The sequence below is a fragment of the Schistocerca cancellata genome, chromosome 3 (assembly GCF_023864275.1).
Source record: "Schistocerca cancellata isolate TAMUIC-IGC-003103 chromosome 3, iqSchCanc2.1, whole genome shotgun sequence".
NCBI classification, from domain to species: Eukaryota; Metazoa; Arthropoda; class Insecta; order Orthoptera; family Acrididae; genus Schistocerca; species Schistocerca cancellata.
The window spans coordinates 718967949-718989521 of record NC_064628.1 but is presented as its reverse complement, the minus strand read 5'-3'; the positions used below and the strand labels follow the sequence as shown (position 1 = coordinate 718989521).

At 44.3% G+C, this 21573-nt stretch overlaps 1 long non-coding RNA gene across 1 annotated transcript; it reads right to left on the bottom strand.

Moving 5' to 3' along the window:
- Nucleotides 1–308: 308 nt before the first annotated feature.
- LOC126175731 (uncharacterized) lies at nucleotides 309–17807 on the bottom strand. Its single transcript, XR_007535608.1, has 2 exons — nucleotides 17703–17807; nucleotides 309–2129 (listed from the first exon to the last, which is right to left on the bottom strand). It is a non-coding gene; the product is annotated as an uncharacterized LOC126175731 (long non-coding RNA).
- Nucleotides 17808–21573: the final 3766 nt, after the last annotated feature.

The following is a 21573-nucleotide window of genomic DNA, read 5'->3' as shown; positions in this document are numbered from 1 at the left end:
GAGTAGTTTGTCGCTTCATTTACTGCTCAGTTCCTCTCCCCGTCTGTTATGTCCTTGACGAGTTCGTATTGTGATTCGCTGATTTCTGTGATATCTAAAATGTCCAGAATTGCTACAGAGTGACTCCAGGACCATTTTCCTGAGTTTAAACACTTCTGCTGGCCACCAACTCCCCAGACATGAACATTATTGAGCATATCTGGGATGCCTTGCTATGCGCTGTTCAGAAGAGATCTCAACTTCTTAGTACTCTTATGGATTTATGGCCAGCCTTGCAGACTCCCTGTAGAGTCATTAGGAGTAATTTGTCGCTTCATTTACTGCTCAGTTCCTCTTCACGTCTGTTATGTCCTTGACGAGTTCGTATTGTGGTTCGCTGATTGCTGTGGTGTCTAAAATGTAAAAAGAAGATGAGGGTTTAACATCCCGTAGTTGACCACATCGTTAGAGGCGTAGTACAATTCCGGTTGGAGTAGCATAGGGAAGGAAATCAGTCGCGCCTTTTCAAATAAATCATCCCAGTATTCACGTTCAGAGATATAGGGAAATCATGGAAAATCTAAATCTGGATGGTCAAACGGGTTATGAACCGCCATCCTCCGCAATACGAGTGCCGCGCCTTACCACGGCGACACCTCACTCAGTTTCGAAGTACAATACTCCGAATTTTAGAAGTTCATGTACTGCTTTTGATGTGTACCGAAGCATTCCAGCCTCTTGATCAGTTGTGATTTGGTTGTTCTGTAGGAGCAGATCCTCAGTGCTGTATTACTGCAGGACGACAGTCTTCCTGGACCAAATCCTCTCTCAAAGGAATGTGAGGGAGACCAACTCAGTGAGTTCAGAAGACGGAGACGCTGCCATTTGTAGAGGATGTGGGGACTGAGAGACGCGTTCCACCGCTGTTATCTCTGCTTGCGTTACACTCTGCCGGGGAACATTGTTGGCGAATTTTCCATGATGCGACACTTCATGTGGAACTTCAGGAAAACCCGTGTACAAGTTTATTACATAGCCACTTGCCCTTATTTTCATTGTATCGTTAATCGTAGTGCTCCAGAGCCAACCATGGAACGACGTAGACCTTTCGTCTGTTCAAAGTAGAATCTGTGTCCTTCTTGTGTTGCCGAGACGAACGCTTTGTGAATGCTCCACACAGCTAATGATTTCTGCGACTCTGATCTGAAGCCCTAGTTAAGCAGGAAGTGTCGTTTGTACCTATGTACAGCACTGTGCGGCAAATTCACGACGAGTGCCGCTGCCAGCGGAAGGAGTGGACCGGCAGCTCCAACAATGCTGTCCAGTCGCTCGCCACCACCACCACTCTCCAACGGCTGAATTCTGCCTTTCGACTGTCGACCACACGCTACCTCAAACGAGACGTGGAGGCACTTGTTCCAGAATTTATAAACGATGACTTCTTATATAAAAAGACCATGGTTTTCGGAGGCTTCCATTGGCCATCATGCAATGCTCGGCTGGTCCCTGTTAATCCCTACAAATAATTTCCAAATTGGGAGATATAACTGACCTTACATTACCCGAAATAAATGTTATAACCTACATAATAGTCTCGGGTCGAAAGACCAAACTCGCAGCCTGGAAGCACCCTCCCCATCATCAGAGGAGCGAATGCAGTGAAAAAGAGTGATTCCGTCAGTTCAACTGAAGATTACGTGTAGAATACATATGGAAACTTTGCTTCAAGACGACGCTGCTACACGGTCGATAATCCGGAAAAATTTGTCAAGGAAAAATGCATTCATAGTTTGTACAGTCCCACATTTTAAGTCGCTGTCAAAGTGAATTGTTTCTCTGCTCATCACTACACGAGGAGACGCTTCATCTGGCATCTAGAAGTCTTAGGATAAGGCACTGGAATGCATTCTTGCCTACGGCAGCAGCTCTCCCACAGAACGAATAATTTCGGTGGTGATAGAGAGTCAAGTGGAGGTTGCGACGTCTGCATGTGACAAATCGACGCCCGTGAACTTGCAGCCCGCAGGAGAGTTAAGTGGCTGCCCTCGTGTTGGCCAGCAGACGTCACAGAGAGGAGCGCCTCGCGTCCAGCCGCCACTCGCGCTGCACTGCCTCGTCCTTGCAGTCCAGCTGCTGCAGGATGGACAAGTCTGCAACACACGTGGACCGCACAGTGTTATTCACATGAACAGATCCGCCCTGGATGACATAATACCACAGGACCCCACAGTAGACGCTGTCCAACACATTACTGGACAGATACAAAACGCATCTGCTGCATATTGTAATCCTTCGGCAAACATTAACTGCAATAGACATCAGATTAAAAAAAAGCTATTATATTTGCAACGTGCGGCTATGGAGAACACACATCTCTGGTTTATCAGGAACATTGTAAAAGTGTGTGCAACTAGAATCTGAATATTTCAGTACAACAAGAAAAATGACACCAAATATTGAAACGGTTAAGTGCAAAGGATTTTAGGAAGAATAGTATGCAAACACAACGATACATTTAGCATTTCACATCTATTAATCAACATAGTCTTCGTTACAAAGTTAAGCTAGCTCGTCTGTTCCTGCACCCGCTGCTTCCATGATATTCAAAGGTCTATCCGTTACTCAGTTCAGCCGGCCGGTGTGGCCGTGCGGTTCTAAGCGCTTCAGTTTGGAACCGCGTGACCGCTACGGTCGCAGGTTCGAATCCTGCCTCTGGCATGGATGTGTGTGATGTCCTTAGGTTAGTTAGGTTTAAGTAGTTCTAAGTTCTAGGGGACTGATGACCTCAGTAGTTAAGTCCCATAGTGCTCAGAGCCATTTGAACCGTTACTCAGTTCCTTCATGATTCGGTGAGAAGTGCAATTAATCATCTCATTTGTATAGCACCTAACTTGCTGAAATCATATTATTATAAATTAGATTTGTTGTTTTGCTTTCGCCTACAAGGATGAATAAATTTTACGAATTTCCAAGACGCTAAACGCTACGTGTAGTTGTCTGTGAGAGAAACACATTTCTTTTATAGTCACTCTGTAATATTGGAATGTGTTCCCCGTTCCCCTATGCTTTATTGGAAATTTGTGGTAAGTTCCTATGGGACCAAACTGCTGAGGTCATCGATCCCTAGGCTTAAACACGAGGGAGGACTCGAACCTCCGACGGGAGGAGCTGCGCGAACCGTGGCAAGGCGCCTCAGATTGATCGTCATATTGTACGCTAATCTTACGGGAAATTGGAACCTTTTAAAGCTGAATGGTTAGTCAGATGAGTGGAATTCGTGGTATGCCTTTATCACTCCCGGTTAATATTTCCTCTTCTATGATGTTTTTAGAAGGTTTTTTGCGAAGGCATACCCAGAACATTAGGTCAATTTAAGAATTTTGTTCGATAATTTTAGCTTTCCTGTTGGCTCATCTCTGTGACAATGGATTTATACATTTTGTTCGTTGAACTACGTCATTTTTTGTAGCTGCAAGTCAAACTGTTCGCTGGCGCAGCCAGTCGTTGTTTACGTAGCGGATCAGAGCGGTACGTATAGTTTCCAAGACGTATTCTAGAATATCTGAGAGTATTCTAAGATATTCGAAAACATTCGTTATTATTTCAGACTATTCGCAAAAGCACGAGAACATTTTCCCATCAAAAATTCATTGATAGGAAAGAGACAGAAGATGTCCTCTTTACCGCCACTATGCGATAACGACCACTTCAGTCACACTATCTCCACAACCAGAATAGTTACAACCATGCAAGGCACAAAGAAGAAACCAAGGTAGCAGAACACAAAAACCAGTGATTGGTGTTGGGTGCTTTCGGAGATATCGTCAACTTAACCAACAAACACTTTAAATTTTAAAAGTAAAGCCCGCATGTTCTCGTTTATTAGCTTTTTTAAAATTTCTGTGGCAACCCAAACTAAACTTATTTCATTGCAATGATCATCAACATTTCCGTTTACTACAGTCCATGTTTCTCCTCTGCATATTAGGAAGAAAATGTAATTCTTTTTCTCCTTGGCCACATTAATATCGCCACGCCGGCGATATGGATAGACACTCAGAGTAAGAGGCGGTATTATCTGCTTAGCAGATACTTCCCCTTTTAATGGCGGCGACTCCAGAGGTCGCACCAAACGCTTCACATGGGGATTGCCGTTGGCCCTCTACAGGAAGTACACAGCCTGACAAAATAAGTGAAGCGCCCAGAATGGGAGGAGGAAATGAAATGAAAGTTCAAGGGCTGAGGAATGTTATAGCAGTGATTATTAAATCGGGCCAAATTTACAAAGAACTTGGCAGAATGAGGTCACTTACCAGTGTGACACTGCACCCTCTGGCCTGTATGAACGCACTGATTGGGTTATAAAGCAATCATAAAGCCGTTGCATCCTCTCATGAGGCAAACTGGCCAACAAGTTGTGTAACTGGTCCTTCATATGCTCGATACTGACTCTGGGACAGAGTTGACGTACGAGCCGGTCTCACATATGTTCTCGCAACGACAGATCTGGGTACGTTGCTGGATACTGTAGTACCTCAACATCATGCAGTTGCAGAGACACGTAGTACGTGTGGATCAGCATTGCTCTGCTGAAAAATCACACCACGAAACTGTCGCCAGACAGGTAGCATGCGAAGATGCTGGATGTCCGTGACGTACCGTTATGGCGTGAGAGTTCCCTCAACTGCTACTGGCCTTGTCCTCAAGTCATACCCCTTGGCTTCCCATACCGTGACGCCGGTAGTAACACCGGTGTGCATCTCAAACACACACAAAACATTAGACCTCTTCCCAGGTCGCTGCCATACTCGCGGACGATGGTCATCCAGGGTAATGTACAACAGCGATTCATAGCAGATCGGAATGCGATGCCGTTCATCAGCAGTCCATGCTTGACGCTCATAGCAGTACTTGAAAGGCAACCGTTTGTGTTGTGTTGTTAACGCAAGGCTACATATGTGACCGTAATTTGCTAGTCTGGCTACTGCTAGCCTCCGGCCAATGACTAGAGACGACACAGAATGTTGCAGGAAGGCCATTGCCTGTTTTGGGATGGCAGGAACAGATGTGAAGGGATTACTATTTGCTCGGTACACATCATGGCGATCCTTTTGGTGGTCAGATGCGGTCCACCGAGACCTTGACGGCGAGTCACAAACGGTCCGACATCAGGCCACCGTCACATCCAAATGCCCCAGAAATGATATACAGGGTGGTCCATTGATCGTGACCGGGCCAAATATTTCACGAAATAAGCGTTAAACGAAAAAACTACAAAGAACGAAACTTGTCTAGCTTGAAGGGGGAAACCAGATGGCACTATGGTTGGCCCGGTAGTTGGCGCTGCCATAGGTCAAACGGATATCAACTGCGTTTTTTAAAATAGGAACCCCCATTTTTTATTACATATTCGTGTAGTGCGTAAAGAAATATGAATGTTTTAGTTGGACCACTTTTTTCGCTTTGTGATAGATGGCGCTGTAATAGTCATAAACATATGGCTCACAATTTTAGACGAACACTTATAACATGTAGGTTTTTTTAAATTTAAATACAGAACGTAGACACGTTTGAACATTTTATTTCGGTTGTTCCAATGTGATAAATGTACCTTTGTGAACTTATCATTTCTGAGAACGCATGCTGTTACAGCGTGATTACCTCTAAATACGACATTAATGCAAAAAATGCTCAAAATGGTGTCCGCCAACCTCAATGGGGTTGGGTTGGGTTGTTTGGGGGAATAGACCAAACAGCGAGGTCATCGGTGTCATCGGATAAGGGAAGGATGGGGAAGGAAGTCGGCCGTGCCCTTTCAAAGGAACCATCCCAGCATTTGCCTGGAGAGATTTAGGGTAATCACGGAAAACCTAAATCAGGATGGCCGGACGCGGGATTGAACCGTCGTCCTCCCGAATGCGAGTCCAGTGTGCTACCACTGCGCCACCTCGCTCGGTCAACCTGAATGCATTTCGGAACACGTGTAACGACATTCCTCTCAACAGCGAGTAGTTCGCCTTCCTTAATGTTCGCACATGCATTGACACTGCGCTGACGCATGTTGTCAGTCGTTGTCAGTGGATCACGATAGCAAATATACTTCAACTTTCCCCACAGAAAGAAATCCGGGGACGTCAGATTCGGTGAACGTGCGGGCCATGGTATGGTGCTTCGACGACCAATCCACCTGTAATGAAATATGCTGTTCAATACCGCTTCAACCGCACGCGAGCTATGTGCCGGACATCCATCATGTTGGAAGTATATCGCCATTCTGTCATGCAGTGAAACATCTTGTAGCAACATCGGTAGAACATTACGTAGGAAATCAGCATACATTGCACCATTTAGATTGCCATCAATAAAATGGGGGCCAATTATCCTTCCTCCCATAATGCCGCACCATACATTAATTCGCCAAGATCGGTGATGTTCCACTTGTCGCAGCCATCGTGGATTCTCCGTTGCCCAATAGTGCATATTATGGCGGTTTACGTTATCGCTGTTGGTGAATGACGCTTCGTCGCTAAATAGAACGCGTGCAAAAAATCTGTCATCGTCCCGTAATTTCTCTTGTGCCCAGTGGCAGAACTGTACACGACGTTCAAAGTCGTCGCCATGCAATTCCTGGTGCATAGACATATGGCACGGATGCAATGGATCTTGATGTAGTATACTCAACACCGACGTTTTTGAGATTCCCGATTCTCGCGCAGTTTGTTTGCTATTGATGTGCGGATTAGCCGTGACAGCCGCTAAAACACCTACTTGGGCATCATCATTTGTTACAGGTCGTGGCTGACGTTTCACATGTGGCTGAACACTTCCTGTTTCCTTAAGTAACGTAACTATTTGGCGAACTGTGCGGACACTTGGATGATGTCGTCCAGGATACCGAGCAGCATACATAGCACACTTCCGTTGGGCATTTTGATCACAATAGCCATACATCAACACGATATCGACCTTTTCCGCAATTGGTAAACAGTCCATTTTAACACGGGTAATGTATCACGAAGCAACTACCGTCCGCTCTGATCGAATGTTACGTGATACCATGTACTTACACGTTTGTGACTATTACAGTGCCATCTATCACAAAGCGAAAAAAGTGGTCCAATTAAAACGTTCATATTTCTTTACGTAATACAGGAATATGTAAAAAAAATGGGGGTTCCTATTTTAAAAACGCAGTTGATTTCCGTTTGACCTATGGCAGCGCCATCTAGCGGGCCAAGCATAGCGCCATCTGGTTTCCCCCTTCAAGCTAGACGAGTTTCGTTCTTTGTAGTTTTTTTACGTTTGACGCTTATTTCGTGAGATATTTGGCCCGGTCACTATCAATGGACCACCCTGTATTGCACTATTCGATCTGTCGGCCAAATAGAGACCTACAATGAGAATCTTTCAAACTGTGTCAGGTGCTGATAACGCTGTCTCTTACGAGTAGTCAGCATCTCCACAGTGTTACTCAACACCTGGCGCTGTTCAAGTTCCTTATCTACGCTACAAGGCGTGGTAACAACTCTAAACACGAACATCAATAACGCAGTTGTACGTTTCACAAACAATGCCAGTTGTAATCTTTTATATACCCGCTGGTGGTGCATGTGAGTACGAAGTACACTGATATGCGACCATGTCTGCTGGGCGTTTCACTATTTTGGTGCCTGGTGGCGCACCGCAGATATCCGACCCGGCTTGCAGACTGGCAGCTACTGTCGTCAAAGTTTCTGTAAACCGATCCCCAATACGACAGTCGCTTTGCGGCACAGGACACTGAACTGGAAAGCTGGATGGGTGTGCTGTGTTTCGGGCATGGGAAAAATCGACCAGCTAAAACCGACAAAGGTATTGTAGTTCCCAATAACCAGTATTTTTCGGTATTTGTTTGGTCAGGGTTACACAGGTGTTTTTTCATTCTTTACTAATAACCCAGTTAGAAAGCCGAAATATCAATTAGCCATAGCAACAGTGATAAAATTTTTCATCTTTAAATAAACTTTTTTTAAAAAAAAACAAAAAAACAGGAGTAACTTTTATCTGTAAATCTGCATTGGTTTGAAATATTGCGTTATTATAAAAACGGGAAAAGCGATGAGTGCTATTTTAATAACAGTGCCGACTGAAACCAGCAAAAAGACATGGCATAAGAATTGGTACAGTATTGCTTGGACAGTAGCGTTCTTTTCGCCGTGTGTCATGGCTTAAGTTGTATGCATGTAGGTGCAGTGTGGAAGACTTGACCTCATCTGGTCTATTTAGTACTTTCTCACAGTCGTCGCTGGACATTCAGTGTATTGCAGAATGACACCAACCATAGTCTGGAAATGTTTTTACGAAGTGATGTAGCATTGAAGTACAATGTCTCATTTGCTTTAGAAGATTAAAGCTTTAAAGATTGGTCTTCCATTTCTATGAAGTAATAGAAGCGGAAGGAAATTATGATGACAGTAATAAACAAAAGATAACCAACAGTTCATTCATAGCGTACAACAAAAATTCTGCTTGTGGCTACACTGCGGTATTATGTATCGATACCACCCTACAGTTAGTAACGGAATCGCAATTTTCCATTAAACAATGATAGCGGCTGTGTGAGATAGTGCGGACCCAGTGGAGCACGCCAGCTGGGCCACACCTCCAGCGGCTCTGGACTACGAGCGGCCTCTGCCGCCGCAGTATAGGATGGCCAACAGCGGCTACTCAGTCCATCTGGACTTGGAACGTCTTCGATACGACACCATCGTTCGTGCTCGTTACGGAGAACCTCATCTTGGTTGATATTGTGATGGCTGGACTTTGTTTCTTGCTGCGTTATTTGTATTGAGTCTTTGTTCGCTTGGAGAAGTACAAGTTAAGTAAACCTTTTGTTTACAGTGTTAACTTGCTCGCTAATCCTTTCTGCTCCTGTCCACCTTTCCTTCGACGACAGTAGCCGCACCGCTCTGTAGCCCACTTCTCCTTACCGTTGTGTATACAGAACATCCATAATAGGCCTTTAACTGCTTGTAGCCCTTGAAAACAGACCAATTAACACGAAAAATAGAGTTCTGCGACCATACTTTTGATGATGATGTTTGGTTTATGGGGCGCTCAACTGCGCGGTTATCAGCGCCCGTAGAAATTCCCAACCTTTGCTCAATTCAAACTCGCCACATTCATGAATGATGACAACACAAACATCCAGTTACCTCGAGGCAGGTGAAAATCTCTGAGCCCGCCTGGAATCGAATCCGGGACCCCGTGCTCGGGAAGTGAGAGCGGGACCGCGAGACCACGAGCTGCGGATGACCGTAGTTTTGTCCCTTTAGCATTGAATGTTCGTAATGCCCAAATAATGGTAGGATTACATGATTTTTGAACAGAGTTTAAAACAATTGGAATCACTTGGAGAATGCTGGCGATTTTTTTTTGTAACATTCAACGACCTATCACATTTCCAGAAAGGCGGACGGACTAAGTTTTCTTTTATTCGCCTATTTAATTTAGTTTTTTGAATCTGTGTATCTTGAAAGTGAGGGAGTCAAAATTTATCAGTTTCTATTCGATTTCTTCGTTTATTACAGGAATTAACAGGAATAAAAACCTATTATTTTCACCGGTTTTAACACTCAGGTTAGACTGACCTCAAAAAACAACAACAACAATAACAGCGATATAACTGAGGGGGCCGCAGTAAACGTTACGCAGAAGCAAACGCGCCTCTGCCATTCTGCGCATGACGTCAGAGTGGAACATCTGGTACCCATATTTATATGTTGGAGGCTGTGTGCATTCGTGTGTGTTATCGTTTTCGCTTAGTGGCCTTTGTCTAATGGGTTATTTGCAAGTGAAAGCGTGTTGAGTGTGTGCAAGCAACGCCGGATTGTGTTGTTGTTTGCTGTAATTCTCACAATCGAGACACTAAACGGACGGAAGTAGTGCTACACGCTCCTCCTTGCGATGCAAGTCTCCAAATGATTTGGCTGTCGAAATGCTGTAGAAGAGACGCTGTGAATGTTGCGAACGCTAGAATATGATCTCCTCATTTCAAAGAAACTGATTCTGCTAGAGACTTGCGTTCGGAACTGCTGAACTTACAGCGGAAACATGTGCTTAAGAGGGATGCATCTCCGCCGTGTAATTTACCTTGTAGCAGCGCCATTGTCAGCGTACCACAAGTAACAGAAGAAGGGAAGGAACCTTTCAACAAACGTGAGATCCATAGAAGAAGTATAGGGACTTTGCAAAAGGTTCCACCACGGAAGAAGGGCGCTGATAAAAGTGGATTTACAGATGAAGTTGTTTCTAATTATTCAGATTAATCCAGTTTACAGAATTAGATAGTGTCATTACAGAGGAGAAAAACATGTGCTTAAAATTGCAATCACGTGTTAAAGATCTTCGAAGTCAGGTACCATCAATGAAACGACATCTCCACAATGAGGAAAGTAATAACGAATGGACTTGTGTCTCGTGAAGTTAAGCGAATACTGGGCAAAATATTTTCACCCAGACAAAATCAGTATTTGGTTACAGCGGTCAAAACGGGTTCTATGGATTAAAGTGGACATAATTTTGCAAGTCGATTTCTCAGCACTCCCTAGCGCAAAAAAGTTACAATTTCCTAATGAAAAAATTCGGATATCGTCTACCTGAAGTGTCAACCTTGCATTCTTCGGTAAATTGTAGCTTCATTTGCCACCAGGTATTCTGAAGGATGTATTAGTTTGATTAGCTGATTCAAATTGCTCCCCAGAAATAAGATACACATATAATTTCTAGAGTGAAAACGACAGTGTCCACCTTTTACTTGATGTTCCTTTAAAGTTGTGATGAATACAAAATGAAAATGAGCGTTATATAGGTGTTGTTTAGTCGTTAAAACTTTTCTCAGAGCCAATTCAGAAAATTCAAGATCGTTTCGAATACTTACTTTGACGGGAAACTGCAAAAACAGACCATACTTTGCGTCTTCTTTGTTCGTTTTGATTCGACAGATGCTCGATTTTTTTTAAGTCGGCAGTGTCTATAAGCTGGTTACGTTAGTAGATGTAGAGTGAACATTCTAGCAACAGCACAGTATCATTTTACATTTCATTACTTCAGTAGAAACTAAAAAGTACGGCTGACACGTAGTAGCGCTGTTCCCGAGGCCTACGAGCAAGACAGGCCGCGGAGCGTACGTAACCAAGTTAGGCCTGTGCTAGCTCGCTCTTGTCAGCAGACAAACTACATTTCTACACCTGGTAACTCGTAATTAGGCGTGCACGTAGAAACGAGAATTGCATCTTATACGAGAATCCGTTATTATGGAGTCTTACTGTTATTAGTCCTGCAATGATCAGAAGTCCATAGGCCTAATTATAATTTGTTACAGCTGTACTGAGGTACAATAAAATTAAAATCTTGCAAAAATGATTACGTGTTGTATAAGGCACCACTTCTTGTATGAAACGAGGACTGTTAAGTAGAAGAGACTAAATGCGCAAGCCGTTATACCATTTATATCGAGTATTGGTCTTAAATTAAATTTTGTTGTAGTGCTGTGATTCAGCAAGACTTCATAATAGCAGATTCCAATAGAAGATGCAATTCTAGTTAGTACGTACGCGCCGAGCTGCGAGGCAACAGATTTAGAAACACATTTTGTCTGCTGTGCTGAGCGAGTGAGCGAGTTCAGGTCTACCTTCGTGACGTAGATGCCGCGGGCTGCCTCGGGCTCTTCATTAGTGACGTCACAGCGTCAGCCAATGGCAACACAGAAAGCTTACCGTCCAACGTTATTTTTCTGCGGAACTTGGATATAACAGAAAATCTGTTGTTTCAGCGATAACCGCCATCCCTATTGTGTTTAAGATAGGACTGCTGATATTTTTGAAAATATCGGGAATCCGGTATAGCTATACTTAAAAAAAGTTTCACTACCGGCTCTCGGTATATCGAATATGTATCGATATATCGACGAGAGAAATATCTACGTCCTGGCGAATAAAATTATCGGCTGCGCATTATACTCAGCAAGTTAGCAGTCTATCCAGCTTACAGCAAGAATTGAAAGGAAAACGATGCACATTCACGATAGAAGGTGTCCGATGGATCGGTCGTTCGGTTTGAACCGGAAGACTTCACGTCGACTTCCCCGTTTTTTCAAGTCTGCCAACGCCAGCGACCTAGCAGTTGTAGTGTCAAAATTGCGTGCCGAAGCAGAAGGCAGTGTCTGTTGGAAGCGCCGAGCGCCGACTACGTCAGCATTTCCTCTCACACGTCTCCGTCCAACGCAAAGACCAGTCTTGTTGTTTAGATTTTTGTTCATCAATTTCAGCAATTTTTTCTGAAGAATGCCGCTATGAAGCACACTAGTTGCGTTAAAAATTGTTTTTTAACGCAACAGGCGTGCTGTTTCTTCACATCGGAAATCTTGTTATTCCATTCACACCACCACCCTCCAGTGCAACCGGACTTCTTCTTTTGTGCCGCGTATACTTGCTTCGGACGATCAGTGAGAAAGACTGGACGTGATGGAAGTTCAAAAAGTAGTTAGACTCCTTCAGACAGTGAAAGTAAAATTATGTTCTACTACAATTTCAAGAGAACAGCTTCCAATATTTACCGAAAATTGCAAAAAAATAATACACACTACTGGACATTAAAATTGGTACATCAAGAAGAAATGCAGATGATAAACGGGTATTCATTGGACAAATATATTATAGTAGAACTGAGATGTTATTACATTTTCACGCAATTTGGGTGCATACATCCTGAGAAATCAGTACCCAGAACAACCACCTCTGACCGTAATAACGGCCTTAATACACCTGGGCATTGAGTCAAACAGAGCTTGGATGGCGTGTACAGGTACAGCTGCCCATGCAGCTTCAACACGACACCACAGTTCATCAAGAGTAGTGACTGGCGTATTAGGACGAGCCAGTTGCTCGGCCACCATTGACCAGACGTTTTCAATTGGTGAGAGATCTGGAGAATGTGCTAGCCAGGGCAGCAGTCGAACATTTTATGTATCCAGAAAGGCCCGTACAGGAACGTGCAACATGCAGTCGTGCATTATGCTGCTGAAATGTAGGGTTTCGCAGGGATCGAATGAAGGGTAGAGCCACGGGTCGTAACACATCTGAAATGTAACGTCCAGTGTTCAAAGTGCCGTCAATGCGAACAAGAGGTGACCGAGACGTGTAACCAATGGCACCCCATACCATCACGCCGGGTGATACGCCAATATGGCGATGACGAACACACGCTTCCGATGTGCGTTCACCGCGATGTCGCCAAACACGGATGCGACAGTCTTGATGCTGTAAACAGAACCTGGATTCATCCGAAAAAATGACGTTCTGCCATTCGTGCACCCAGGTTCGTCGTTGAGTACACCATCGCAGGCGCTCCTGTCTGTGATGCAGCGTCAAGGGTAACCGCAGCCATGGTCTCCGAGCTGATAGTCCATGCTGCTGCAAAAGTCGTCGAACTGTTCGTGCAGATGGTTGTTGTCTTGCAAACGTCCCCATCTGTTGACTCAGGGATCGAGACGTGGCTGCACGATCCATTACAGCCATGCGGATAAGATAGATGCCTGTCATCTCGACTGCTAGAGATACGAGGCCGTTGGGATCCAGCACGGCGTTCCGTATTACCCTCCTGAGCCCACCGATTCCATATTCTGCTAACAGTCATTGGATCTCGACCAACGCGAGCAGCAATGTCGCGATACGATAAACCGCAATCGCGATAGGCTACAATCCGACCTTTATCGAAGTCGGAAACGCAATGGTGCGCATTTCTCCTCCTTACACGAGGCATCACAACAACGTTTCACCAGGCAACGACGGTCACTGCTGTTTGTGTATGAGAAATCGGTTGGAAACTTTCCTCATGTCAGCACGTTGTAGGCGTCGCCACCGGTGCCAACCTTGTGTCAATGCTTTGAAAAGCTAATCATTTGCATATCACAGCATCTTCTTCCTGTCGGTTAAATTTCGCGTCTGTAGCACGTCATCCTCGTGGTGTAGCAATTTTAATGGCCAGTAGTATTGTTGTTGTTGTCTTCAGTCCTGAGACTGGTTTGATGCAGCTCTCCATGCTACTCTATCCTGTGCAAGCTTCTTCATCTCCCTGTACTTACTGCAATCTACATCCTTCTGAATCTGCTTAGTGTATTCATCTCTTGGTCTCCCTTTACGATTTTTACCCTCCACGCTGCCCTCCAATGCTACATTTGTGATCCCTTGATGCCTCAGAGCATGTCCTACCAACCGGTCCCTTCTTCTTGTCAAGTTGTGCCACAAACTCCTCTTCTCCCCAATTCTATTCAATAACTTCTCATTAGTTATGTAATCTACCCATCTAATCTTCAGCATTCTTCTGTAGCACCACATTTCGAAAGCTTCTATTCTCTTCTTGTCCAAACTGTTTATCGTCCATGTTTCACTTCCATATATGGCTACACTCCATACAAATACTTTCAGAAACGACTTACTGACACTTAAATCTATACTCGATGTTAACAAATTTCTCTTCTTGAGAAACGCTTTCCTTGCCATTGCCAGTCTACATTGTATATCCTCTCTACTTCGACCAGCGTCAGTTATTTTGCTCCGCAAATAGCAAAACTCCTTTACTACTTTAAGCCTCTCATTTCCTAATCTAATTCCCTCAGCATCACCCGACTTAATTCGACTACATTCCATTATCCTCGTTTTGCTTTTGTTGATGTTCATCTTATACCCTCCTTTCAAGCCACTGTCCATTCCGTTCAACTGCTCTTCCAAGTCCTTTGCTGTCTCTGAGAGAATTACAATGTCATCGGCGAACCTCAACGATTTTATTTCTTCTCCATGGACTTTAATACCTACTCCGAATTTTTCTTTTGATTCCTTTACTGCTTGCTCAATATACAGATTGAATAAAATCGGGGAGAGGCTACAACCCTGTCTTACTCCCTTCCCAACCACTGCTTCCCTTTCATGCCCCTCGACTCTTATAACTGCCATTTGGTTTCTGTACAAATTGTAAATAGCCTTTCGCTCCCTGTATTTAAACACTACCACCTTTAGAATTTGAAAGAGAGTACTCCAGTCAACATTGTCAAAAGCTTTCTCTAAGTCTACAAATGCTAGAAATGTAGGTTTGCCTTTTCTTAATCTATTCTCTAAGATAAGTCGTAGGGTCAGTATTGCCTCACGTGTTCCAACATTTCTGCGGAGTCCAAACTGATCTTCCACGCGGTCGGCTTCTACTAGTTTTTCCATTCGTCTGTAAAGAATTCGCGTTAGTATTTTGCAGCTGTGACTTATTAAACTGATAGTTCGGTAATTTTCACATCTGTCAACAACTGCTTTCTTTGGGATTGGAATTATTATATTCTTCTTGAAGTCTGAGGGTATTTCGCCTGTCTCATACATCTTGCTCACCAGATGGTAGAGTTTTGTCAGGAGTGGCTCTCCCAAGGCCGACAATAGTTCTAATGGAATGTTGTCTACTCCCGGGGCCTTGTTTCGACTCAGGTCTTTCAGTGCTCTGTCAAACTCTTCACGCGGTATCATATCTCCTATTTCATTTTCATCTACATCCTCTCCAATTTCCATAAAATTGTCCTCAAGTACATCGCCCTCTATATACTCCTTCCACCTTTCTGCTTTCCCTTCTTTGCTTAGAACTGGGTTTCCATCTGAGCTCTTGATATTCATAGAAGTGGCTCTCTTTTCTCCAAAGGTCTCTTTAATTTTCCTGTAGGCAGTATCTATCTTACGCCTAGTGAGATAAGGCTGTACATCCTCACATTTATCCTCTATCCATCCCTGCTTAGCCATTTTGCACTTATTATCGATATCATTTTTGAGACGTTTGTATTCCTTTTTGCCTGCTTCATTTACTGCGTTTTTATATTTTCTCCTGTCATCAATTAAATTCAATGTTTCTTCTGTTACCCAAAGATTTCTACTAGCCCTCATCTTTTTACCTACTTGATCCTCTGCTGCCTTCACTATTTAATCCCTCAGAGTTACCCATTCTTCTTCTACTGTATTTATTTCCCCCATTCCTGTCATTTTTCCCTTATGCTCTCCCTGAAACTCTGTACAACCTCTGATTCTTTCAGTTTATCCAGTTTATTTCCTTAAGTTTCCACCTTTTTGCAGTTTCTTTAGTTTTAATCTACAGTTCATAACCAATAGATTGTGGTCAGAGTCCACATCTGCCCCTGGAAATGTCATACAATTTAAAACCTGGTTCCTAAATCTCTGTCTTACCATTATATAATCTATCTGATACCTTTTAGTATCTGTTATGGAATTTATATTGTTGGTTGTGGATGTTTTCAGTGGGAGTGTTTGTGCTGTTAGTTGTTCTGTTGAGTTTTCTGTTTAAACATTAAAAGAACTTTACAAAAAATACAACACATACAGCTAAAAAGCCTACACACACACACACACACACACACACACACACACACAAGCACAGATAAATGGATAAACTACACACTGCAAAGACTCACCATATCACATCTCCAGGATTCTTCCATGTATACAACCTTCTTTTATGATTCTTGAACCATGTGTTAGCTATGATTAAGTTATGCTCTGTGCAAAATTCTACCAGACGGCTTCCTCTTTCATTTCTGTCCCTCCATCCATATTCATCCACTATGTTCCCTTCTCTCCCTTTTCCTACTCTTGAATTCCAGTCACCCATGACTATTAAATTTTCGTCTCCCTTCACTACCTGAATAACTTCTTTTATCTCATCATACATTTCATCAATTTCTTCATCATCTGCAGAGCTAGTTGGCATATAAACTTGTACTACTGTAGTAGGCATGGGCTTCGTGTCTATCTTGGCCACAATAATGCGTTCACTATGCTGTTGGTAGTAGCTTACCCGCACTACTATTTTTTTTACTCATTATTAAACCTACTCCTGCATTAACCCTGTTTGATTTTGTATTTATAACCCTGTATTAACCTGACCAAAAGTCTTGTTCCTCCTGCCACCGAACTTCACTAATTCCCACGATATCTAACTTCAACCTATCCATTTCCCTTTTTAAATTTTCTAACCTACCTGCCCGATTAAGGGATCTGACATTCCACGCTCCGATCCGTAGAACGCCAATTTTCTTTCTCCTGATAACGACGTCCTCTTGAGCAGTCTCCACCCGGATATCCGAATGGGGGACTATTTTACCTCCGGAATATTTTACCCAAGAGGACGCCATCATCATTTAACCATACAGTAAAGCTGCATGCTCTCGGGAAAAATTACGGCCGTAGTTTCCCCTTGCTTTCAGCCGTTCGCAGTACCAGCACAGCAAGGCCGTTTTGGTTAGTGTTGCAAGGCCAAATCAGTCAATCATCCAGACTGTTGCCCCTGCAACTACTGAATAGGCTGCTGCCCCTATTCAGGAACCACACGTTTGTCTGGCCTCTCAACAGATACCCCTCCGTTGTGGTTGCACCTACGGTACGGCCATCTGTATCGCTGAGGCACGCAAGCCTACCCACCAACGGCAAGATCCATGGCTCATGGGGGTAGGAATATAGGCAACAGATATTTGAATTTTGATATCGATATATCGTCGGAAAATGTATCGCCGTTATACGCCGACATCTTTTGGAGAAAATATCGATATTTTATGAAGTGCACTAGATTAAGACGATGTCGGTTGCTACTGAAGTTACTTGCAGACAGCGTAAGTAGGCTCGGCAGTGTGTGGATGTGGGGCTTACCGCGTGTCTGCATGAAGGCGCGCAGCGTGCCGGCGACGGCGGTGACGGGCACGGCCATGTTGACGCGCGGGTGTAAGGAGCGGCCGCCGGCGTCGGCGTCGGCGTCTTCGTCGGCGGCGACGTTGCAGACGATGAGCGCGAGCAGGCGGCCGGTGTGCGGCTGCAACACGGCGCCGCCGCTGTCGCCCGCGTGCACGCGGCACGTGGTGTGCAGCGCGCCGCGGCCCACCAGCGAGACGCGGCCGCGGCACACCGTCGCGGGGCCGGCGCGCCACAGGCCGGGGCCCGCCGAGTAGCCCGCTGTCAGCACCGGCTCACCTGACGCACACACCGAACTCGGTCTTTACGGTCGCCACAGCCTAGGCCGAAGGCAGAGTTTTATTCCAGAGCGGACAATATTGTTAAATTGCCATTGCTGATACCACTGATTCGGTGAAGTTTACATAAAGTAAACAAACATTACTTTTGTCGTTATTTAGCGCCACGCGGCACAGTTAAGCTCCTGCCCCGCTCGGCAGTTGACGCGAGGGCTGGTGATGTGTTCCTGCAACGGCGGAGAGAGCCCGAAGCATCGACGCTGCAGAGACCTAAATATACAGGGTGAAAAGTATTTAAACCGACAAACTCTGGGAGGTTGTAGGGGACATCAAAACGAATATTTTTCCCTAATGTCATTTTTTCCAATGAGGAGTATTTAAACCGGCGGAGGAAGATTTCTTTGGTGGCAAATTAATTAAACCAACAAACACTTTTCCATTTTTTTATGACCAAGAGACAAGGTAACAGATACGGCCCAATTAAACAGTCTCTAACAACACCGACCCCCACATTAACGAAGAACCGCACTTGATGAGCGCTAGTAACTGTGGCATATGGGTTATCCTCACTCCAAACATGCGAATTGTGCATGTTGAAGACTCCATCACGCCCGTACCTTGCTTCATCGGTAAACAACACTGAGGATGGAAATGTAGGATGCATTTCACACTGTTCCAGGTAACACTGCGAAAACTGTGCTCTGGGTGGATAATCAAATGGTTCCAGGTTGTGGCCACACTGTAAGTGAAATGGACCTAACAATTGCTCTCGAAGGACTGTTCTTACATTCGTCTGATTCGTCACCATGTGACGTGCAATTGCACGACTGCTGACTGAAGGATCCCGCTCCACATACTGCACGACAACTTCCTCAAATTGCAGCGTTCTTATCGTGCGACGGCATCCCTGTCCAGGTAATCTGCTAAATGACTTGCTCTCACGCATACGTTGGTACACACCATCAAAGGTCGTATGATGCGGGATATTGCGATTAGGATATTTTTGTTGATAAACCGGCTGTGCAGCTCGTCCGTTGTGATGCGCTACGTAGTACGCACCAACCATATCAGTGTACTCACTCCAGGTGTATGGCTCCATCAGTAAACATAGACAATGCACTACTACACTGGTGGACAGCAGTTGCCTACAACTGAAGAGTGTAATACGTCCTCTAACTACTGAAGATCGTAATACGGCCTATATCAACTGAAGAGCGTAATACGGCCTCCAACGGTTTAATCCTCGTAGGAAAAAATGACATTAGCGAAAAATATTTGTTTTGATGTCTCCTACAACCTCCCAGAGTTTGTCGGTTTAAATACTTTTCACCCTGTAAAACGTACCGCCAACTCGACTGCCGCCACCATTTTGGACCCAACCAACTACTGCACAGCTCTGATCAAAGCTATTAAATTCTCATTTATATGTGCATGTGATATCCTAGTGCGTAAAGGAAACAATGAAGTAATTGTTTCCTGGGTTCTATTGTAAATGAAAGCCAATAAAACGATGACTTTCGTAAGTCCATCACTGAAATAATGGTATTTTACTTTCCTCATAATGCGGGTAAACCTTCTTCGCACTTACTTTTGCGCCAAAGAAATCGTATAGGCATGCGTATTCAAATACAGATATATGCAAACAGGCAGAACACGGCGCTGCGGTCGGCAACGCCCATGTAAGACAATAAGTGTCTGGCGCAGTTACTGCTGCTACAGTGGCAGGTTGTCAAAATTTAAGTGAGCTTGAACGTGGTGTTATAGTCGGCGCACGAGCTATTGGATACAGCATTGCCAAGGTAGCGAAAAAGTGGGGATTTTCCCGTACTATCATTTCACGAGTGTATCGTGAATATCAGGAATTCGGTAAACCATCAAATCTCCGACATCGCTACGGCCGAAGAAAGACCCTGCAAGAATGGGACTAATGACGAATCGTTCAATATGGCAGAAGTGGAAACCCTCCGCAAATTGCTGCAGGTTTCAATGCTGGGCCATCAACAAGTGCCAGCGTGCGAACCATTCAACGAAACATCGCCCATATGGGCTTTAGGAGCCAAAGATCCACTAGTGTACCCTTGATGACTGAACGACACAAAGCCTTACGCCTCGCCTGGGCCCGTGAACACCGACATTGGACTGTTGATGACTGGAAATTTGTTACCTGGTCGGACGAGTCTCGTTTCAAATTGTATCGAGCGGATGAACGTGTAGGGTATGGAGACAACCTCATGACTGCATGGACCCTGCATCTCAGCAGGGAACTGTTCAAGCTGGTGAAGGCTCAGTAATGGTGCCGGGCGTGTGCAGTTGGAGTGATATGGGACCCCTGATACAATACGTCTAGATACGACTCTGACAGGTGACACGTACGTAAGCATGAAGGCTCGTCACTGGTGACCTGCACCCATTCGTGTCCATTGTGCATTCCGACGAACTTGGGCAATTCCAGCAGGACCATGCGACACTCCTCCACACGTCCAAAATTGCTAGAGAGTGACCCACGAACGCTCTTCTGATATTAAACACTTCCGCTTGCCGCCAAAGTCTCCAGAGATGAGCATCATTGGGCATATCTGGGATGCCTTGCAACGTGCTGTTCACAAGAGATCTCCACCTCATCGTACTTCCATCCCCTCGTACTTCTACGGATTTATGGACAGCCCTGCAGGATTCATGGTGTCAGTTCCCTCCAGCACTACTTCAGATATTAATCGAGTCCATGCCACGTCGTGCTGTGGCACTTCTGCGTGCTCACGAGGCCCTACACGATATTACGCAGGTGTACGTCTCTTTGGCTCTTCAGTCTATATTCTCTTCGTGTAATAGCATTATATATCATGCCCGTACAGTTTGTTTGCGGAAGATATCTGCGAATTGCAGACCAAAGTGGAACACAAACGCATACTTCTGTTTACTTGTTAACGTGATATGTATCACAGCTGCGGATTCCATGTAGTGACTGCTCTTTCGGACATGTCTTCAATGTTCCTGTTAGTTTTTTAGATTATAACGCTTTTTACATTTACATAATATAATTATCGAAAAATACACGAAATAAATCTGCGTGATGAGTGCCTCTTAAAATAACCTTATTGCATTTCTAGTGTCTATACTTTTATTGCTACAGTTTGCAGTGGTGTCCATTCTCTGCGTGACAGTTCAAAAGAATGTACACCCTTATGTCAAAAATATACGTACACTTTTATCTGTGACAGTGTGACAAGGTGGAATATTATGGAGGAATTTCTTCGCTGCTTTACATGTCATTCAATTCAGTAAATAAAGTAACTTTGATTCCAAAACTTGGTTTTCACTGTCGCGGAAAACATTTTCTGATACTTGAATCATATTTAACGCTGCTTCCGATTCACATTCTAAGCTATGGTCGGTCGTGTAACTTTGAATTCGGTTAATGAATGAACTTTTTCTCATTCAGGTTGTTCGCTTGTTGAAAGTGGTACACCGTACACATCAGATAAGGCTTATTTTGTTTTACTGTTTACCCAGTTACATAATTGAGAGACTGTTCTCGCTTCTGTGAAATCTCATCT